At 43.1% G+C, this 20,436-nt stretch overlaps 1 long non-coding RNA gene across 1 annotated transcript in view; it reads right to left on the bottom strand.

Annotated features, from left to right (window-relative positions):
* Window positions 1-1,612: 1,612 nt before the first annotated feature.
* LOC147367271 (uncharacterized) overlaps window positions 1,613-20,436 on the bottom strand; it is a 43,448-nt gene continuing 24,624 nt past the window's right edge. The window contains exon 2 of the long non-coding RNA XR_015169983.1: window positions 1,613-1,707. This is a non-coding gene — a long non-coding RNA (uncharacterized LOC147367271). The remainder of the gene's footprint in view (window positions 1,708-20,436) is intronic.

Here is a 20,436-nt window from a genome sequence, read left to right as displayed (position 1 = left end):
ATTAATTTTTAGTATAACTGTGTCCTATGAAATATTTGGAAATAGTTTTATTGCAAGTTTTTTCTCTGATTATATGAGATTTACAGTTACCTCAAAATATGCATTTTATCTGGCAACATTTTCAAGGAAAGTACAACATGCTAAGCCGTGCATAACTATCAAAAGATAGTTACTTATCTTTTGAGAAAGAGAACTGGCAGTCAATAGACAGAAGTGTGTATTTTGTGTCCAACACAAAACACAATTGCAAACATGTACAAACCCTTCAGACTCTTTGGAGGAAATTGATTTGGAAGAGCCATCATACAGCATTCAATGTTTAGATTTTTAGTAAGGCTAAGGCAGAAGTAAGGAACAAGAAGGCAGAAAATCTTCTCTTTCCTTGTGATAAAGGGACTAAATATCCTAGAGCTCTGGTTTTTCTAGGTTTTAAAAATCCACTACCCATGAAATGGATGTGTGCCTTCTGACAATGTCAAGAGTTTATCTACCAATATCCATTCTCCATTCACATAAATCCACTTCCATCTAAATCCTAGCCTGCAAGCCCAGTTTATAAGCTTGTGAATTTTATGTTTGCATCACATTCCCTTGCTCTTTAGAACCTGGGCTCATCATTGCATAGGGTCCCATCTGCATGGAAATCATGGGAACATCTCTTCTAAAAAAATTTTGCCTGATTATTTTCCTATTGTGAATCAGTCAGTTTATCACTATCAAAATGATATGAAAGAGTATTCGCATTTTGTGTTGTGAGAAGAAGGACTTAAGCATCTTGTCAAGGGAGATGAAGGGTGAAAACCTCAGAGGACTGCAAACAAATATCTTGAGAAACAAGAGTCACTCCCTGCTATAGCAGCAGTACTGATTATGGGGTGTTGGGGAAAGAAAGACAGGTTTAGAAGGACAATTCCACACTGTGAAAAAGACTCTTGTTGGTGCTTCAGAAGTTCCTTGCCCCTTGCAACGGATTCAAAAGAAGATGAGAAGATGAGGTGAGAGTATTTCAAGCAATATCATGGTGAAATTTGTATCAGGAAACTCCATTTGGGGACTGAAAAAATAACTTGGCAATATCACTCAGTACTTGAGCTTTTATCATTAAGGAAAACTTACAAGATTCTCAACCTATAACTTCATGCTAGAGGGATGGTGAGGCAAAATATTGTACCTAGGCATCCAAAAAAGGAAAGCTTCCTTGTTGCTTTGTCCCCTTGTTAAGTCATTCTATCAGCTACTTACAAGATTCTTACTCATAACTGGGATACGATATTGAATACATCTTCTCAGGGCCACTGATATAGAAATTGCATTGTGGAATAGCTATCCGGTCATAATTGTATAATCATTTTTGTACTATTACAAAATGCTACACCCCAGAGACAGATATATTCAAATCAGCCCAAATATAATTTGAGAAGACCAGTCATGGAAGGGAGTATCTAAATTCCTTTAGATATTACCTCTGACTATTCCTGCAGAGAGGCTGGGCACAGGTATTTACTACAGAGACAAAACATCTCTGGACATGGATCACAAGCATCAGAAGACAGTACATCTTCCATTCCACTATGGAACATTAAAGAAACAAAGACATACCATGTTTGTGTCTTGCGGAGTTTTCAGGTCTGTGTAATTGAAAGTTCTTAGTGCTGTTAGATATGAGGGGTCTTCAGAGGCATCTTGTTGAGTGAGAAATGCTCTCATCTTGCAATGGACCAGAAAGAGGATTTGGAAATTATTACAAAGTCAAGTCAACAATTTGATTCTGCTACTAATTTTTTTTATTGCCAACTAAAACTCTGCAATATATTACCAAAGAAGGGGGACAGTAAAATTGTTCTTTTGTTACTTGCTTGTGTTGAAACTGGACCAGATTGTCATTTTCGTCGGAGTTACAACAAAAACCTTACAAAGGAAACATTTCTTGAAAAAGGAAAAACAAAAACCCCCAGTATCAAATACACTTAGAAGAAACATTCTAGTAGAGTATATGCACTTGTAAGAACTCTGGGAATGGAGTCAGGAGAAGGTATCTTAAGAGCCTTCCCAGGTCTGAAACTCTTAGCTACAGTCATTCTCTAACAGAAACTTACAGCTTGCTAGGAAAAAGGAGCTACTGGCTTTTGATCAGCATAAACAAGAAGGAAGGAACTGCATTTGGAAGGTCATGAAAGTACCTGCCCCAATTTGAGGATACCAAGCTTAGGGTGGAGCTCTCCAAAACACTTTGCATCTAAGGGCATGGACTTCACGTGTGCAATTTAAAAATCACAAGTGCTCATCTCACAATAAGATGAGCACACCATCGTGCTCATCTTATTGTGAGATGTGCTCATCAAGAACACCACAAAGTTTCCCAGCAAGGAGACATGGCCAGAGAAGTTTCTCAGGATACCCGACCGTCAATTTCTCTCCTCTCCTACAAAGACCTAATAGGACAGTTCCCCACACGCCCTCTGCCTGTACTCATGCACAGGCTCACTGGGCGGGGGCACTCTCGGGCATTCAGAGTATGTCTTCAAATGGTTCATCCAGGTGCCTGCTGAGGCCATTTGCACAGGAAACAGGAGCTCATGCTCGAGTTTGGAGGGCAGGGTCCCAACAGTCAACCTGGCTGGGATGGGGCCTCTCTCATGGAGGCCTAGGTTGTCAGTTAAAGGAACATCAAAGTAAGGGATACGGGGACTCTAAACCCCTCAGGTGTCACACTCTGCACTGCTATTCACTTTGTTGGTTATTTGTGGCCTTGTCCATGTAGGGAGACTCCCCAGAATGTGGATTCAAGCCTCCATAGAGCTCAGTTCCCTTGCTCTGTTTACACCAGGGTTAGTGACCCCACAGGGGAGCAGGCTGCATAGTCAGTTCACTGACTGCAGGCATACATTTCAGGATAAATAGTTGTGAGAACCATTAAACAGGTGCCATTCTGTCCATGTGTTCTGAGGAGTACAAAAGCTAGAGGGGAGTTCTTCTGACTTGAAAGCCCTCATCAGGTTCCCAAGAACCAGCACAGGTTATAGGAAAATGAGAGGAAAGTGAGTGAAGATCTAACTGTACATTCTCATCATTTCACGAGTGTCTTCTTTTTAATGTGAAAACATCAACACATATATTCAAACTGCACTCTTGTCCACAATAGGAGAAACTTTGCTGAATGTTGTAATAGACATCAGTTTGTAGTTTGATGTGAAATCATGACTGGTTTGCAAGTTTAGATGGGGTCTGTACCCATTTAGTTGACTGGTGGAATCTGATATGTAGCCCAATGTGTAGGTTGGTTTTGTTTGTGGATATTTGTGTTTAAGGGCAAGCTGTGTTTTTGTGAGGATGTGTAAAGGTGAATCTTGTATTTGAAGGAAGTTGAGATTTCATACAGGCATACTCCAGGTGTGGATGGTTGCTGCTGCTGCTGCTGCTAAGTCATTTTAGTCGTGTCTGACTCTGTGCGACCCCATAGACAGCAGCCCACCAGGCTCTGCCATCCCTGGAATTCTCCAGGCAAGAACACTGGAGTGGGTTGCCATTTCCTTCTCCATTGCGTGAAAGTGAAAGTGAAGTTGCTCAGTAGCGACCAACTTGTAGCGACCCCATGGAATGCAGCCCACCAGGCTCCTCCATCCATGGGATTTTCCAGGCAAGAGTACTGGAGTGGCTTGCCATTAAATTGGTGTTTTGGAAATATTTTCACATGTGTTTTTTTCACCCATGAATTTGGAAATTTGTATGGGTGTAATGATGACGGACGTGAATCTGAGTGAACTCTGGGAGTTGGTGATGGACAGGGAGGCCTGGCGTGCTGTGATTCATGGGGTCGTAAAGAGTTGGACACGACTGAGCGACTGAACTGAACTAACTGAATGGTGAATTTCTGTATGCATAAAGGGCAATATTAGGAAAAGGACTGGGGTATATTATTTTGGGTATACAGTCTTTTGTGTATTTGGGGAATGTCGGATGATCATTTGTGTATTCAGGATATCATTTGTGTATTGTGTATGTTGGATGGATTTGAGGTTTGTGTGTGTGTGTATTTGCAGGAGCTGTCTATGTATGTTTTGCTGTGTAGGGGGCAAGTCTGTGGCTATTGTATGGTACTGGTAGATGTTGTATATGTAGGTGTGTTTTGTTTGTGTGATTCTGTATTCTTCATGATGGGAGAGAATTGGGGAATCTGGGCTTATGTATATGCTGGCAGTGTGGTATTATATGTGTATTTTGAACAAAGGTTATATACCGCTCTATCTTTGTATATTTGTAGTGTAGTGGGTAATTGTGATTGTATTGGGGCTTGTGGATAGTTGTGTGTATAATGAGTTTGTATGTGTATTCAAGGGGCATGGTCATTTGCAGGAATATTTGTGGCTGCTTTGCATTTGTATTTTTACTAGGGGCCTCTTAGGCTTACATATTTTGAGAAGTGAGTATGTGTGTATCTGATGTTGAGGTGGAGTTCTATATTTCTAGAGGAGATGCAGAGTTGCATTTATATGTATTAAGAATATGTGATATGGTTATTTGTTGGTCTTTGCAGATGTAGGAGCTGGCTCGTACTCGCTAAGGATAATTTGGTATATTGTCAGGAGCCAGTGTGAGGAGCTCCGCCCGTGGCAAAGGTCATGAGGGAGAAGGCTCAACATACGCAAAGGCAGGATCGAGCCTCAGGAGTCCCCCTGGAAATTCTCGAGCATCTACCCCCATAACCAGAGCCTGCCTACTTTACTACTTTGTGCTCTCACCTACACCTCTGACCTTACGGGGGGCTGTCCCCCACCACCTCTTTCGGAGAAGGAGTTAACTTAGAGCTCCAGTTAATAATAATTCCTGGGCGTGACAGGAGTGTTTCAACCTACAAACTCCTCTGAAGGTTCTCTAGCCTGCCTGACAGGCTTGTCCAGCCACATGTGATTGTTCACAGCCTCCCAACTGTGAGAGGCACGAGATGCTTTAAACCTTCTAAAAACAGGTTCTTTAGAGAAGTTAGAAAACTATTAGTATAAGTATAGTGGGCTGATTAGAAATTGTATTGGTGAAGGGCTTTTCATTTGTTGAGCCAATGTTTGCTGCTAAGTCTCCACATCCCCTACCCTTATACACATTAATGAATATATAGAAGAAATAAGTATTAACCTTTGATATTAATCACGTTGGACCTTAGGCTAAGTAAATTCTTTTCTTAATTAAAACCCACTACACCCTCACCTTATAGGAATGTAACTTTATCTGGTACCTTCGGAAGGTGGCGTCTGTTTTAAGAATAATCACCCCTGGAGAAATAAGTGTTCTGGTTGACTGACCTCTGTCACAAGGAGAGGGTCATAAATTGTCAGCAGGCCCCCTGGCCAGAAGATGATGTAACACCCCTAAGACCTCTGTATACATTTGTATGAAGCACCTGACTTTAATAAAAGTCAGGACTGCTGGCCCCGCGTGACTTTTGTATAACATCTCAGTGTATAAAAACAGACCCTGGAAAAATAAAAAATGGGATCAGTTCCTCGAAAGACTGGTCTCCCCATGTCATTCTTTTTCTCACCTTCTAGCTGAATCCCCATCTGGAACGTGGAGGCTCGTCAAGCCTACTAATTATGCCTGGGCTTCTAAGATCTGACTGGGGAGGCCTTAGTGTCTCCTCTCCTTCGGGGGAACAGGAGGACGCCTGTGGCCTAAGTAGGTGATGTAAATTCCTTGTATTGGAATTTTATTAGCTTTCCACGTAAACCAAGTTATTCAGCCTCTTTTCTCCACTGAATTTTCCTACTGAGCTATCCTCACTTAACCACTCTATAAGCCTCTAGTTAATATTTAATCCAGCAGTTGTTTCCTGATTGCCGAAGCCATCTCTCCTTTGAATTTCCCTGGATCCACTGGGGCTGGACCCCAGCAGTATACGGAAGATATTTCATTAATGATTTGCTGTAGATATTTCTCTGTGTCTTATTGTGTATTGTAATTTGTATGTCCATCATCATGTGGATGAATTATCAGTTTGTTCATAAGGTATGGAATTGTTAGGTATATTCTTAGTGCAGTTCTTTGGAGACTCCTAGGATGCTTATACATGGGTTTCAAAGTAGGTAGTAAGCAGTGGTCTGTTTGTGTATTAGTGTGAGGGTAGATATATGTATATAGTGTCTTTTGTTGACATTTTTTGGGATCAGTGGGAAGGTTGTATTCTGGAGAGGGAGCATAATGTATAGTGTTTGGGGCAATCTCTACATTGAGGGGTTGGGAATATTTGCACGTGTGTATCCATAGATGTGTGAGAATTGTGTATGTATATTAGTAAGATGCAGAGATTGTTGGTGTTTTTCTGTTTTGTGTGTGTCTGAGCATTTGGGGTATATACACATAGGTGGTATGTAGATGTGTGTATTTGTGATTTGTGAGTATATCAGCAGTCCTCTTTGTATCTGTCTCAAAATGTAATGCCTAAAGATTTTAGTGGTGTTGCTTGTATGTGTATTCTCAGTTGGACATATAAGTACAGTTGATTCTGTAACATCATGGGTTTGAACCACACGGTCCACTCCTAGTGGTTTTGTTTTTTCTGTCTTTTTTTTAGTAAATACTATATAGTACTGGATGAAGCACAAGCTGGAATCAAAATTGCCAGGAGAAATATCAATAACCTCAGATATGCAGATGACACCACCCTTAGGGCAGAAAGTGAAGAGGAACCGAAGAGTCTCTTGATGAAAGTGAAAGAGGAGAGTGAAAAACCTAGCTTAAAGCTCAACATTCAAAAAACTAAGATCATGGCATCCGGTCTGATCACTTCATGGGAAATAGATGGGAAAACAATGGAAAGTGACAGATTTTATCTTCTTGGGCTCCAAAATCACTGCAGATGGTGACTGCAGTCATGAGATTAAGAGACGCTTGCTCCTTGGAAGAAAAGCTATGACCAATCTAAATAGCACATTAAAAAACAAGACATTACTTTGCTGACAAAGGTCCATCTAGTCATAGCTATGGTTTTTCCAGTAGTCACGTACAGATGTCAGAGTTGGACCATAAAGAAAGTTGATGCCTGAAGAATTGATGCTTTTGAACTGTGGTGTTGGAGAAGACTCTTAAGAGTCCCTTGGACTGCAAGGAGATCCAACCAGTCAATCCTAAAGGAGATCAGTCTTGAATATTCATTGGAAGGTCTGATGCTGAAGCTGAAACTCCTATACTTTGGCCACCTGATGTGAAGAACTGACTCATTGGAAAAGACCCTGATGCTGGGAAAGATTGAAGGCAGGAGGAGAAGGGGACGACAGAGGATGAGATGGTTGGATGGCATCACCAAATTGATGGACATGTGTTTGAGCTAGCTCCAGGAGTTGGTGATGGACAGGGAGGCCTGGCATGCCGCAATCCATGAGGTTGCAAAGATTTGGACACAACTGAGCGACTGAACTGACTGACAGTACTAATACGTGATCCATGCATACAGAAGCACTGAATGGAGGGCTGGCACCCTATAGCCCAAGTTGTTCCAAGTTCAGCTGTATTTGATAAGTGTAGGTGGTTTGTGCCTGTGTGTGATTTGAGTTCCTGGGGCTATTAAGTAAGTATTCTGGTGGATGTGAGGATTCAGTAGACTGTGAATGTTATGTATACGTTCAGAAATCTGGAGTATTTGTATTTTGGGGCTGTGGGATTGCATGTGAGTATTTTTGGAGTTATACATGAGGCAGGTTTGTACTTGCTGAGCCTGTGTGTGTATGTATTCAGTGTGTACATCTCGGTGGTATATTGGTTGCATGTTTGTGTTTAGGCCCATGCTGTGCTTGTTTATATATATAGTTGTAAGAGTGGCATGGAAATATTCAGGGTGAGTAGGGCTCTGTCTGTGAAAATTTAGGTAGTAAAAGTTGCTCTGTGTGCATATTTATTCAAGATGAGGGTAGGAATGTACATGTGTATTCAGAATAGATGTATATGAACACAACACACACATGCACACATATATGTATATATATATGTGGTGTCCTTCTGCTTATATATCTGTGGTGGGAGTTGAGGGTCCTACTCTTGGTGTAAGTAGATTGTATGCACATGCTCATATGAAAAGATTTGGGATGTGCTGGAACTGGTTAATACTAGCATCAGATAGTCAATGGTACGTATCTCCTCCCAGCTCTGTATTCAGTGATGTCAAGTAGGTAGGTTGAAACTGATCATGGTGGGAACATTTATGTAGATACCACAAATAAAGTCCTTCCTGCCTTTCTCAAAGAGCTTTTTATTAAGCATTTATCAGCACACACTGATGTTGTGTTTAGAAGTATGTATGTGTCAGCAAGAATGTTTGGGCATCAGTGGGAACGTTGTAGGACACTTTTATGTGACTGTGGGTGTGGCTTCTGGGGTTTTGGGCCCTTGTATGTGTGAATGGACCCTCATCATTCTGAATCATTGCATTGTTCCTATCAGGTGGGTCAAAGAATTCCCATCAATGTTGGAGATTCCCAGCAGAAGTCATGCAGATGTATAGAGGGATGTCTGTACCTTAGGCTGGTGGGCACTCCTTCAGCATTTGTGTGGTGGGTCATAACATCTGGGCCCCTAGAAGGGCGGGCCTGGTCAGATGGCATGCAGCGGAGAACCTTCAGAGGTGTGTTGTTGGTATAACAGGCAGCAGTCAAAAGTCATGACGCTTCCTGGATAAGAGATCAGATAACCAAGTGCTCTCTCAGGAAAAGCCCCTGCGAGTTGGTTGGACATCTCCAGGTGGTGCTGGCTCTTCTGTGGCACAGCTGATGGGCAAGGACAACTCCATATCGGGTCCAGGTGGTGTAAGTCTACAAAGTCATGTGTGCCTAAACACAGTTGCCCCAGGATGTCATGGGCACTACGGAGTATCAATCTGTATCACAGTGATACAGTATCAGCTGTATCACTAGGTCTCAACCAACCTGTGTGTGTGCACTCAGTCATATCTGACTCTTTGTGACCTCATGGACTATAGCCTGCCAGGCTCATCTGTCCATGGGTTTTCCCAGGCAAGAATACTGTAGTGGGTTGCCATTTCCTCCTTCTGGGGATCTTCCTCACCAAGGGATTGAACTCAGGGATCCAGGGATCAATCCACATTGCAGGTGGATTCCTTACTAGTAAGGCGCCAGGGAAGCCCTTCAACCAGCCTAGATGTGTGGAAGCCTAATATCTCAGGGATACACAGGATCTCTGGGATCAGTGAACTGACAAGGATGAAGGTGGGTGTTTTGCAGAAAGTTTTCACATTCGTCTCAGATTCAAAGAATTTATTAACAAATTGCGTGGATTTTGACCAACACCCAGACATAAATAGCACTGGAAAGTTGCATGACATCACATATCTGGAGTCCCAGTTGGAAAAAGTTTCCATGCACACCATGAGTGAGATTTCAAATGTTGGGATTTGGGATTCCAGTTTATAATCTGAGGACTCAAACTGATACCATCATCAATCTGTGAGCAAATTGCAGCCCTGGTTTCATATTAATGCTGTTTGTTTGACATGCAAAACTGGAATCTTGTTAAGCCTTGGACTTAGTTGGCCAGGGACCCTCCAGTTCAGTTCAGTTGCTCAGTTTTGTCTGACTCTTTGGGACCCCATGTACTGCAGCACTCCAGGGTTCCCTGTCCATCACCAATGCCCGAAGGTTGCTCAAACTCATGTCCATTGAGTCAGTGATGCCATCCAACCATCTCATCCTCTGTCATCCCCTTCTTCTGTCTTCAGTCTTTCCCAGTATCAGGGTCTTTTCCAACGAGTCAATTCCTCACATCAGGTGGCCAAAGTATTGGTGTTTCAGCTTCAGCATCAGACTTTTAAATGAATATTCAAGACTGATTTCCTTTAGGATTGACTGGTTTGATCTCCGTGCAGTCCAAGGGACTCTCAAAAATCTTCTGCAACACCACAGTTCAAAAGCATCAATTCTTCAGGCATCAGCTTTGTTGATGGTCCAATTCTCACATCCATACATGACTTCTGGAAAAAACCATAGCTTTGACTAGATGGACCTTTGTGGGCAAAGTAATGTCTCTGCTTTTTAATATGCTGTTGAGGTTTGTCACAGCTTTTCTTCTGAGGAACCAGCGCCTCTTAATTTCATGACTACAGTCACCAGCTACAGTGATTTTGGAGCCTAAGAAAACAAAGTCAGAAACTGTTTCCATTCTTTCCCCATCTCTTTGCCATGAAGTGAAGGGGCTGGATGCCATGATCTTAGTTTTTTGAATGTTGACCTTTAAGCCAGCTTTTTCACTCTCCTCTTTGATTTTCATCAAGAGGATCTTCAGTTCCTCTTCACTTTCTGCCATAAGGGTGGTGTCATCTGCATATGTGAGGTTATGCAGATAACAATCTTGAATCTAGCTTGTGCCAATCCTGGCAATCTTGATATCCGTTTGTGCTTTGTCCAGCCCAGCATTTTGCATGGTGTACTCTGCATGTAACTTAAATAAGCAGGGTGACAATATACAGCCTTCACCTACTCCTTTTCCAATTTGGAACCAGTCCATTGATCCATGTCCTGTTCTAACTGTTGCATCTTGACCTGAATACAGATTTCTCAGGAAGCAGGTAAGGTGGTCTGGTATTCCCATCTCTTTAAGAATTTTCCACACTTTGTTGTGATCCACACAGTCAGAGGCTTTAGCATAGTTAATGAAGCTGAAGTAGATGTTTCTCTGGAACTCTCTTGCTTTTTTCATGATCCAAAGGATGTTGGCAATTTGATCTCTGGTTCCTCTGCCTTTTCTAACTCCAGCTTGTACATATGAAAGTTCATGGTTCATGTACTATTGAAGCCTCACTTGAAGAATTTTGAGCATTACTTTGCTAGCGTGTGAGATGAGTACATTTGTGCAGTAGCTTGAACATTCTTTGGCATTGCCTTCTTTGAGATTGGAATGAAAACCAACCTTTTCCAGTCCTGTGGACACTGCTGGTTTCCAAATTTGCTGGAGTATTGAGTGCAGCACTTTCACAGCATCATCTTTTAGGACTTGAAATAGTGCAGCTAAATTCCATCACCTGCACTAGCTTTGTTCATAGTGATGCTTCCTAAGGCCTACTTGACTTCACACTCCAGGATGTCTGGCTCTAGGTGAGTGATCACACCATTGTGGTTATCTGAGTCATGAAGATCTTTTTTGAATAGTTCTTCTGTATATTCTTATCATTTCTTTATATCTTCTGCTTCTGTTAGGTCCATACCATTTCTGTCCTTTATTTTGCCTATCTTTGCATGAAAATGTTTCCTTGGTATCTCTAGTTTTCTTCAAGAGATCTCTAGTCTTTCCCATTCTGTTGTTTTCCTCTATCTCTTTGCACTGGTCGCTGAGGAAGGTTTTCTTCTCTCTCCTTGCTCTTCTCTGGAACTCTGCATTCAGATGGTGTGTCTTTCCTTCTCTCTTCACCTTTCCTTCCCTTCTTTTCTCAGCTGTGGTAAGGCCTCCGCAGAAGCTATTTTGTCATCCCCAAGACCATCCCCAAGACAAAGAAATGCAAACAGGGTCCCTCCCGGGGCTCAGCAATTTCAAGACTCGTCCCCTATCTTATCTATGGTGCCACCAGGCTTGCACTCACAATAGGCAATCAGGGTACTCAAAGTCAGAGCAGTGTGCAGGCAAGTTAGAAGCTAGGTCAGAGGCCTGCTCTGCTCTGTCTCTGAAGCCTGAAAGAGACTATTTATTTAATTTCCCTTATTGTGGGGAGGTGCTGTCCCTGAGATAGAGTTGAGGTCAGAGAACCAGAGAGACTGAGGAGTCCCACTATGAGGAGATATGGCTCTGATGTTCCCAAATCCTTTAGACGTGTTCTCTGTTCCTTTGTGAAGGTTTAGGATTCTCCCAGCAGTGGGAAGCTCATCTCAGTTTCATGTTTCACTGATGGGATGAAGTGACCCTTTTTTTTTTTTTTTTTTAATTATTCCACAGCAAGCTGCAAAGCCATCAGATGGAGCCATGTGATCAGTGTGGACTCCAGCTGACCCCACAGCCACCTTCTGCCTCCCATGCATCCACTCAAGAATTTCTGAACTTTCTTAATCGTGAGTCTTCTTGGCCTTTTCTCCCTCATTGTCAATCCTCCTGCTAACAAAACATGCTGTGAAAATTAAGAAAAGTAAACCGTAACTATAATTGGAGTCTGCAAGGTCTATAGAGGGCGCTGTCACGCCCTGTCATTCATCCTCCATTACTTCAACCTGAAGAGGTCATTTACATATCCCATCAGGAAGAAATACACCTTGCATTCCCAAACTAGAAGTGCAGCCACATTACCACTCCAGCTGGAGGAGGGAAGACTTGCCTTTTGGCCAGCAACAAACCCAGCTAATAGAAAATTCTGCCATTTAGCTAATGAGAAGCCATTGTCACCTGAATGTTTACTTTCCTCCACAGATGTTACACTTGTTCTCTTGCTGATGACTTATTTCCTTGTCCTGCTCTACTTAGCTTAGACGCCATCAATGATGTTTAACCCCTTGGAGTATCTCCCTATCTTCTGAATGAAATGCTGCCTGGTTCATGAATCATTTACTAGAGTCAGTTTATTACAAATTCAAAGTAAATCTTCAACTTTACTCAGTTAATTTTTGTTTTTTAATATACTGGTTGCAGCGATGGGATCTCAAGGGAATTTCTGATGACATTTGGAGACAAGGAGGGACAACTGTGGTGCCCACACATCCTCTGAGTTTGCTGTCTGCCGGGGACCAGCCCCGGCTGATCCAGGGTATTCGAAGGAGAGACGGCGTAGGCGAAGATCAGGAAACAATTGCTTAATTAAATGTTAATTAAGGATATAAAGAGTAATAGAATGAGGATAGCTCAGTAAAATTCAGTGAAGAAAAGAGGCTGAAATAAGGATAGCTCAGTGAGGAAATTCAGTGGAGAAAAGAGGCTGAATAATTCAGCCAGAAGGTAAGAGAAAGAACGACATGGTGAGACCAAGTTTCGGTGAACAAGGCCCGCACTTTATTTTCCAAAGTAGTTTTTATACCTTAAGTTATGCATAGAGGATAAACGGGGAAGGGGTAGAGTCATGCAGCAAGCCAGGCTTTCTTCCTGCAAACTTATCATATGCAAAAGCTTAGGTGATTTGCATTATCTTCTGGCCCAGAGGCCTGTTAACAGTTTAAGACCTTTTCTTCAGAAAACTTATTTTTCTCTAAAGGTGATTGGTCAGGAGCCACCCTCCAAAAGCATTAGATAAAGTTGCATTCCTACAGAGCAAAGGTGTGGTGGGCTATAACAAGAAAAAGAATTAACTCAAGGGTCCCAGGTTACAAACATTAAAGCTACTATTTACACCAACTATATTAATCAATACACTGCCAGGGACACAGCAGGTAAGGGATATGGAAACTTAGCAGCAAACATTGGCCCAACAAGTGAAAATCCCTTCACCAATACAATTTCTAATCAATCTTTTAACTATTCAAAAGAATCTGTGTTTACACAGTTTAGAGCATCTCCTGCCTCTCACAGTTGGGAGGCTCTGAACAATCACATGTGGCCGGAAAAACCTATTCAGGCAGGCTAGAGGATTTCCAAAGGAGTTTGTAGGTTAAACACTGTCACACCCAGGAATTATTAACTGGAACTGTAAGCTAACTTTTTTCAGAGAGGTAGTGGGGGACAGCCCCCCATAAAGTCAGAGGTGTAGGTGAAAGCACAAAGCAGAAAGTAGGCAGACTCTGGTTTTGGGTGTAAATGCTCGAGAATTTCCAGGGGGACTCCTGAGGCTCGATCCCGCCTTTGCGTGTGCCGAGCCTCTTTCCTCATGACCTTTGTCATGGGCGGAGTTCCTCACTGGCTCCCAGCAGTGATAGAATTCCAGTTGAGCTATTCCAGATCCTGAAAAATGATGCTGTGGAAAGTGCTGCACTCAATATGCAATATGCACTATGCACTCAATATGCAATATGCAATATGCCGGCTCCCGGCAGCTGTCTTTCTTGCCATTCACGGAGGTTGTTAGTAAGCTCCTCTTGGTTTGCACTGCATTCTCTTTGCATTTGTGCCCCTAATCTAATTGGCTTTCCTTTCAAGGCAGGTTGGCTTCGCTGGCAGATCATTCTGCCCGAGGCCAAACCCACCTATTAGATCAAATTTCCAGTGCACAGTAACATTTCTTGGTTGTTGCCAATCTATTTTTGAGTGGTAAACCCTAGCTCCTAATTTTGTTTGCTAGACCCCATGTTGGGAACTGCTGACAATGTAGTCTTTACTTCCCCATGTGTTTGGAATCAGTATCAGCCCCTAGATTCTGCACTCAGAACTGTTGGTGACCAGCTAGACTTCATTTTGCATGGAATCAGTCTGTACTCCTCATTTCTTGGGATTTCCTGGTTCTATGCTCTTCCTCAGTACAAGGTTCTCTGGGAACTGGTGGTTGTCTATGCCAGGCCTTATTCAGCCAGGTGGTCGTAGCATCTCTCGGGTAGTGCTGATATATTATGGCACAGGTTTGTTTGTCTTGTTTTGGGATGACAATGCTAGCTAAGGAAAGGGTAGCCATACCCCTACTGAGCGTGCCACCTTCTGGCACACCAGTTATTTTATATTTTATATGTAAGAGCTATAGACCTTGAGGCTGTAGATATCTAGAAAGATGGCAAAATTTTACCAATGTTGATCTAGAATTATAACAGTCATTGTTTGGAGTGTTCCAGTTAGACAAGATTTTTCATTTAAGGAAAACTCTAGAGAGCATCAGATCCCAAATTGGACAAGGAGAATGAGACGCCTAATTTAATTGATATGAAAAAGCTTCCAGAAAGTTTCAAGATTCCTAAATAAAGGTCTGCTTCTTTTAAGGACTCAGTACAAAAAGCTAATGAATGCATTGAAATGGGTGCATTACTCTATGTAGAATATTTAGCTAGTGAGAAGTCGCTATATGACACAGGGGGTTCTACCTCCTGCTCTTTGACAACCTAGAGAAGTGGGATGAGTTGGGGTGGGAGGGAGGTTAAAGAGGGAGTATTATATATGTATATACTTCTGGCTGATTCACATTCTTAAACTGCAAAATCAACACAACATTGTAAAGCATTTATCCTCCAAATAAAAACGTTTATAAAAAAGTAAAGAGACAAAAGGTACCTTTAAAAAAAGACTATAGACGATGTAACTAGATTTCAACCCTACTGCCCACCTCCCATGTCTTTTTCCACCTGAGTACTCATGTTTTACTAATTGTCTGAAATACTTTCTTAATCTAAAGAGATATTTAACTATTATCATTTAAGACAATTGTACCTGAGGTTTTAGGCGAGCCCCCTCAGTTGTTCTTTACTCCTTGTCAGAACTGAACTGAGAGCTCTAGTCAAAGTATTCTTGAAACTTAAGGAGGAGCCCCAACATTTTTTGAAGAGCTAAGAGTCACTGTCAGGGCCTGTGACCCCAAAGTGCTAGATCTTTCTCAGCTTGCACACATGTTGGCAGGACCTGGGGAGGACCCAAATGGATGCAGGAAGCAAAATGGAAAACTCCTAGGATGATATTCAAGGATGGGGAAGAATCCCCCGGGGGAAGGCATGAAACCCTACCCCAGTATTCTTGCTTGAGAATCCTCATGGACAGAGGAGCCTGGCAGGGCTACAGTCTACGGGGTCACAAAGAGTTGGACATGACTTGAGCAACTAAGCAAGCACAGCAACCTTAAAAGGCTTCCAAAATAACAACTGACTTTTTATAAGCCATTTCTAAAATCATCCCTGCTCAGACTGATTGATCTATTATTTGATCATACAAACAAAAGAGGGAAGAGTCTGTGCCATTCTACAGCCAGTTTGGAAGCATTCTTTTTACCGCATTTGGGGTTCCATGTAATAAAAAGGACATTCAGCCAACTTTAGCTGCCCTCTTTGTAAACGTATTATCTTCTGAGATAGTTGTTGTTCAGTCACCAAGTCCTGTCTGATTCTGAGACTTCATGGACTGCACCACGCCATGCTTCCCTGTCCTTCACTATCTCCCTGAGCGTGCTCAAACTCACGTCCATTGAGTCAGTGTGCCATCCAACCATCTAATCCTCTGTCGCTCCCTTCTCCTCTTTCCCTCAGTCTTTCCCAGGATCAGGGTCTTTCCCTGTGAGTCAGATCTTTGCATTAGGTGGCCAAAGTATTGGAGCTTCAGCTTCAGCACCAGTCCTTCCAATGAACACCCAGGACTGATATCCTTTGGGATAGAGTGGTTGGATCTCCTTGCAGCCCAAGGGACTCTCAAGAGTCTTCTCCAACACCACAGTTCAAAAGCATCAATTCTTCAGCATCAGCTTTCTTTATGGCCCAACTCTCATCTATACATGACTAGTGGAAAAACCATAGATTTGACTATAAGGACTTTTGTCAGCACAATGATGTCTCTGCTTTCTAATACACTGTCTAGGTTTGTCATTGCTTTTCTTCCAAGGAGCAAGCATCTTTTAATTTTGAGGCTGCACTTATCATCTGCATTGACCTTGGAGCCCAAGAAATGAAATCTGAACTGTCTTCATTTTTCCCCCCTTTTATTTGCCATGAAGTGATAGGATTGGATGTCATGATTATTGTTTCTGAATGCTGAGTTTTAAGCCACCTGTTTCCTTCAACTCTTTCACTTTCATCAAGAGGCTGTTTACTTTCTCTAACTTTCTCCCATTAAAGTAGATCTGCATATCTGAGGTTATTGATATTTCTCCTAGCAATCTTGATTCCAGCTTTTGAGTCATCCAGCCCAACATTTCATGTGATGTATTCTGCATATAAGTTAAAAAAGCAGGGTGACTGCATACAGCCTTGACACACTCCTTTCCCAATTTGGAACCAGTCTGTTGTTCCATGTCCATTTCTAACTGTTGCTTCTTGTCCTGCATACAGGTTTCCTGGGAGAGCGCTAAGGTGGTGTTTTATTCCCATCTCTTTAAGAATATTCCACAGTTTGTTGTGATTCACTCAGTCAAAGGCTTTAGCGTAGTCAATGAAGCAGATTTTTTTCTGGAATTCTCTTGCTTTTTCTATGATCCCACAGTTATAGGCAATTTGATCTCTGGTTCCTCTGCCTTTCTAAACCTAGCTTGTACATCTAGAAGTTCTCAGTTCATGTACTGCTAAAGCCTAACTTGAAGAACTTTGAGCATAATCTTGCTATCATGTGAATGAGTGCAATGGTATGGTAATTTGAACATTTTTGGCATTGCCTTTCTTTGGGATTGGAATGAAAACTGACCTTTACCAGTCCTGTGGCCACTGCTGAGTTTTCCAGATTTGCTGGGATACTGAGTCCAGCACTTTGACAGTGTCACCTTTTAGGATTTTTAAATAGCTCAGCTGGAATTTAATCACCTCCACTCGCTTTGTTCATAGTATTGCTTCCTAAGGCCGAATTGACTTCACACTCCAGGATGTCTGGCTCTAGGTGAGAGATGACACCATCATGGTTATCTGGGTCATTAAGAGTTTTTTGGACAGAGTTCTACTCTGTCCATGGAATTCTCCAGGCAAGAATACTGGAGTGGGTTGCTATACTCTCCTCCAGGGGATCTTTCTGACCCAGGGATGGAACCCACGTCTTTTATGTCTCCTGCATCGGCAGGCAGGACTTTACCACCATGCCACCTGATTAAAATAAATCAGCCAAAAGAGCTCTCATATCAACCCTGCTTCTCTTAGAGGGAAGATTGTCATCCTGTGGATAATCTGACTTAACAATGGTAAACACATGCCAGCTGTCATTAAAGTCAGTTTTAACAAAGCAGGGAAACTAGTTGCTTATGAGCAATGAAAAGTATGTCTGTGATATCACTGAAGTCCCTCTTTGGAAAGGCTGGATATACAATGTGAGGATTTTGATGATTGCTGTACATGTTGTGTATGTTAATGCACACTTTGATTATTTATGTAAACTTTGTTCAATTCAGATGTGAAGTCCCTTCTGGTTATATTATTAGGGCATGAGTATACATCAAACATAGACTATATGATATCTTTTTGTAAATTCCACACTTTTTGAGGCAAAGTACGCTTTTTTAGCCCCGGAATGAACATAAAATAGAGCCCATTTGAGTCTTGGAAATTGTGCATTTTAAAGAATTATTTAAATACTGAATCTTCTTCTATAGTTCATCAGTTTAAGCTATGTTACCTGGACGTTAGAATTTTATCATATGTTGGAAATATGCATAATATCATTTGAGGGCATACCATATTTTGAGAAAGAAATAAGTGTATTTTTGCAGGAGACCAAAAAGGAATATTGCCAGATAGATGATTCATTTGAAAAACATACACATTTTCATTGAAAAATAAAACCCAAGCCTGACACAAGCTGTTTTGTACAAAATGCTGCATTAGTTGCACAGCCCCCTGGGAGGTGAATGAAACTGCACACACCTTGTTGCTGCTTTATTTTATTCTAGAGCCAATTTGCTACAGTCCTTTACCTTGTTCCCAAAGTAAAGAAATCTGCATCTTGAGTTCAGATCTTATCCTCCTTGGATAAGAAAAGAAAAAAATGCGATCTTGGCACCATCTGACAGGAAGATGAATAAAATGGGACAAATAAGATACTTTCATGGGAAGTTGGCAGCATTTAACTCATGTTTAAAATCTGTGGTTCTCTAAGCCATGGACAGAGCTGAAGTTAATGAAGATCTGTGGAGGAAAGACTTCTGCAGGTCTGCACATAGAACACTGTGACTCTTTGTTCAGAGGCAATGGTGACAAAGGACAGAAGGTATGAGCATTTCCCCAGCAGAGACCCCACCCCACCCCCACCCCCGTTTAGGACAATGCTGGTGATGTCTGGATGTCTTAGAGTTCTGGGAGCAGGAGTCGGGGCCGGACACCATCTCTGGTCCTTCTCCTGTGCTGCCAGTTTGTTAACTGATAACAAAATCACCATGATGGACCTGTCAGTGAGGGAATACTCAAAACCTAAAGAACACCTGTGAGGCGTGTGCGTGGGACGTCTCAGACAGAGGTCTCTGTGGGATGCTCTGAGAGGTCTCTGGGTGAGATTTCTCAGAGTGGGTGTGCGGGAGGTCCCCATGTGGGGACAGTGTGGGTCTCTCTGTGGAGACTCTTAGTGAGGGGACCTCCGTTGCTGGCTGTTCTTCCCCTTACAGCAAGAGAAGGGCACAGGGATTTTCCCCTTCCATTTTCTTGCTGTTCTGTTGGTGTCCCTCTGTGTCACTTATCCCCACAGGTGTCTTTGGACTCAGCGCCCCCGCCCTCAGCACTCACCTCTCAATGCCTCTGAGAGGACCAGGCAACACCCAGGCTCAGAGTCTCTGCTTTATGGCTCCCTCCCGCCTGAGCCCTGGAGGCCACTCTGTGTCCTGGTTTCAGCCTCTCCCTTAGGTCCTGGCTGAGCCCCCACTGCTGTACGCACCCTGGGGGATGGGGCCCAGAGACAAGACCTGGCTACAGGTAGAAACCACAGCACAAGTAGGCCTGTGCATGCTGCCCTGCAAACCTGGTCCTTGTCCCACATGTGGGGGCCCTTGTCCCACATGTGGGGTCCTAACAGGCATGAGGGCAGGGCCATTCCAGCTGTCACCTGGATCAGAGGCCCTTCCTGGAGCTGGTCTGTCCACAGCCTTAGTGACTATGACACAAAGCCCTGAATCACTCTAAGAATTGCTCTTGTCTCCCTGCTTTCCAGGGCTTCCATTGTGGTTCAGATGGTGAAGAATCTGCCTGCAATTCAGGAGCCCTGGGTTTGATATCTCGATCAGGAAGATTCCTTGGAGAAGGGAATGGTTACCCACTCCAGTATTCTTGTCTGGAAAATTACATGGACAGAGGAGTGTGGCAGGCTACAGTCCATGGGGTCTTAAAGAGGTGGACATGACTGAGTAACTAACACTTTCCTGTGTAGATGGGTCCTGGGGAAGAAAGCTGACCGCTCCCTTCTCCACAGGTCACTTGCCACCCGCTGGGTAACACATCGTGTCTGCTGGCTTCCTCCCCTTCCAGGCTCTGGGCTGAGCAAGGCTGATGACAAGTGAGACTTGCTATGACTTCAGAGAGCCCTTGGGCTTGTTGAGTCCCACCTGTCCTCTGGGAGCCTCCTTGGGCCACATGCATAGGTAGAGGCCCCAGACCGCGAGTCTGTCCTGAGCTCCCCGTCCTGTGAAAGCTGATTACACTGTGGAGAAGTATTCCATGCTCGGAGGCACCTCTGCCTCTTGGTGCCTGGCCCTCTGTCAGGGACTCCAGGTGGCCTCCCTCTTTCTGGGCTCTGGGAGCTAGAGTAGAAGGGAGACTCTGGGGTGGGGCCACCAGGAGTCAATGGGCCCCTAACTTCTTTACTCTGGGCCTGTAGATGCTGGTGGGACACCAGGGGCTCCTTGGTCACTGCACCATCTATAGACAGCTCTGTCCCCTGCCTCCTTTTCCCGCTTCTGACACTAGGGGCACAATGTCCCACTCAGACAGTGAGGTGACTGCACACAAAGAC

The sequence above is a fragment of the Bos grunniens genome, chromosome 8 (genome assembly GCF_055505025.1).
Source record: "Bos grunniens cultivar Pamir isolate PY7600 chromosome 8, Bosgru_T2T1.0, whole genome shotgun sequence".
In the NCBI taxonomy this organism is placed as follows: Eukaryota; Metazoa; Chordata; class Mammalia; order Artiodactyla; family Bovidae; genus Bos; species Bos grunniens.
Note: the sequence above shows the minus strand (reverse complement) of the source record. Positions and strands in the feature narration are given on the sequence as shown.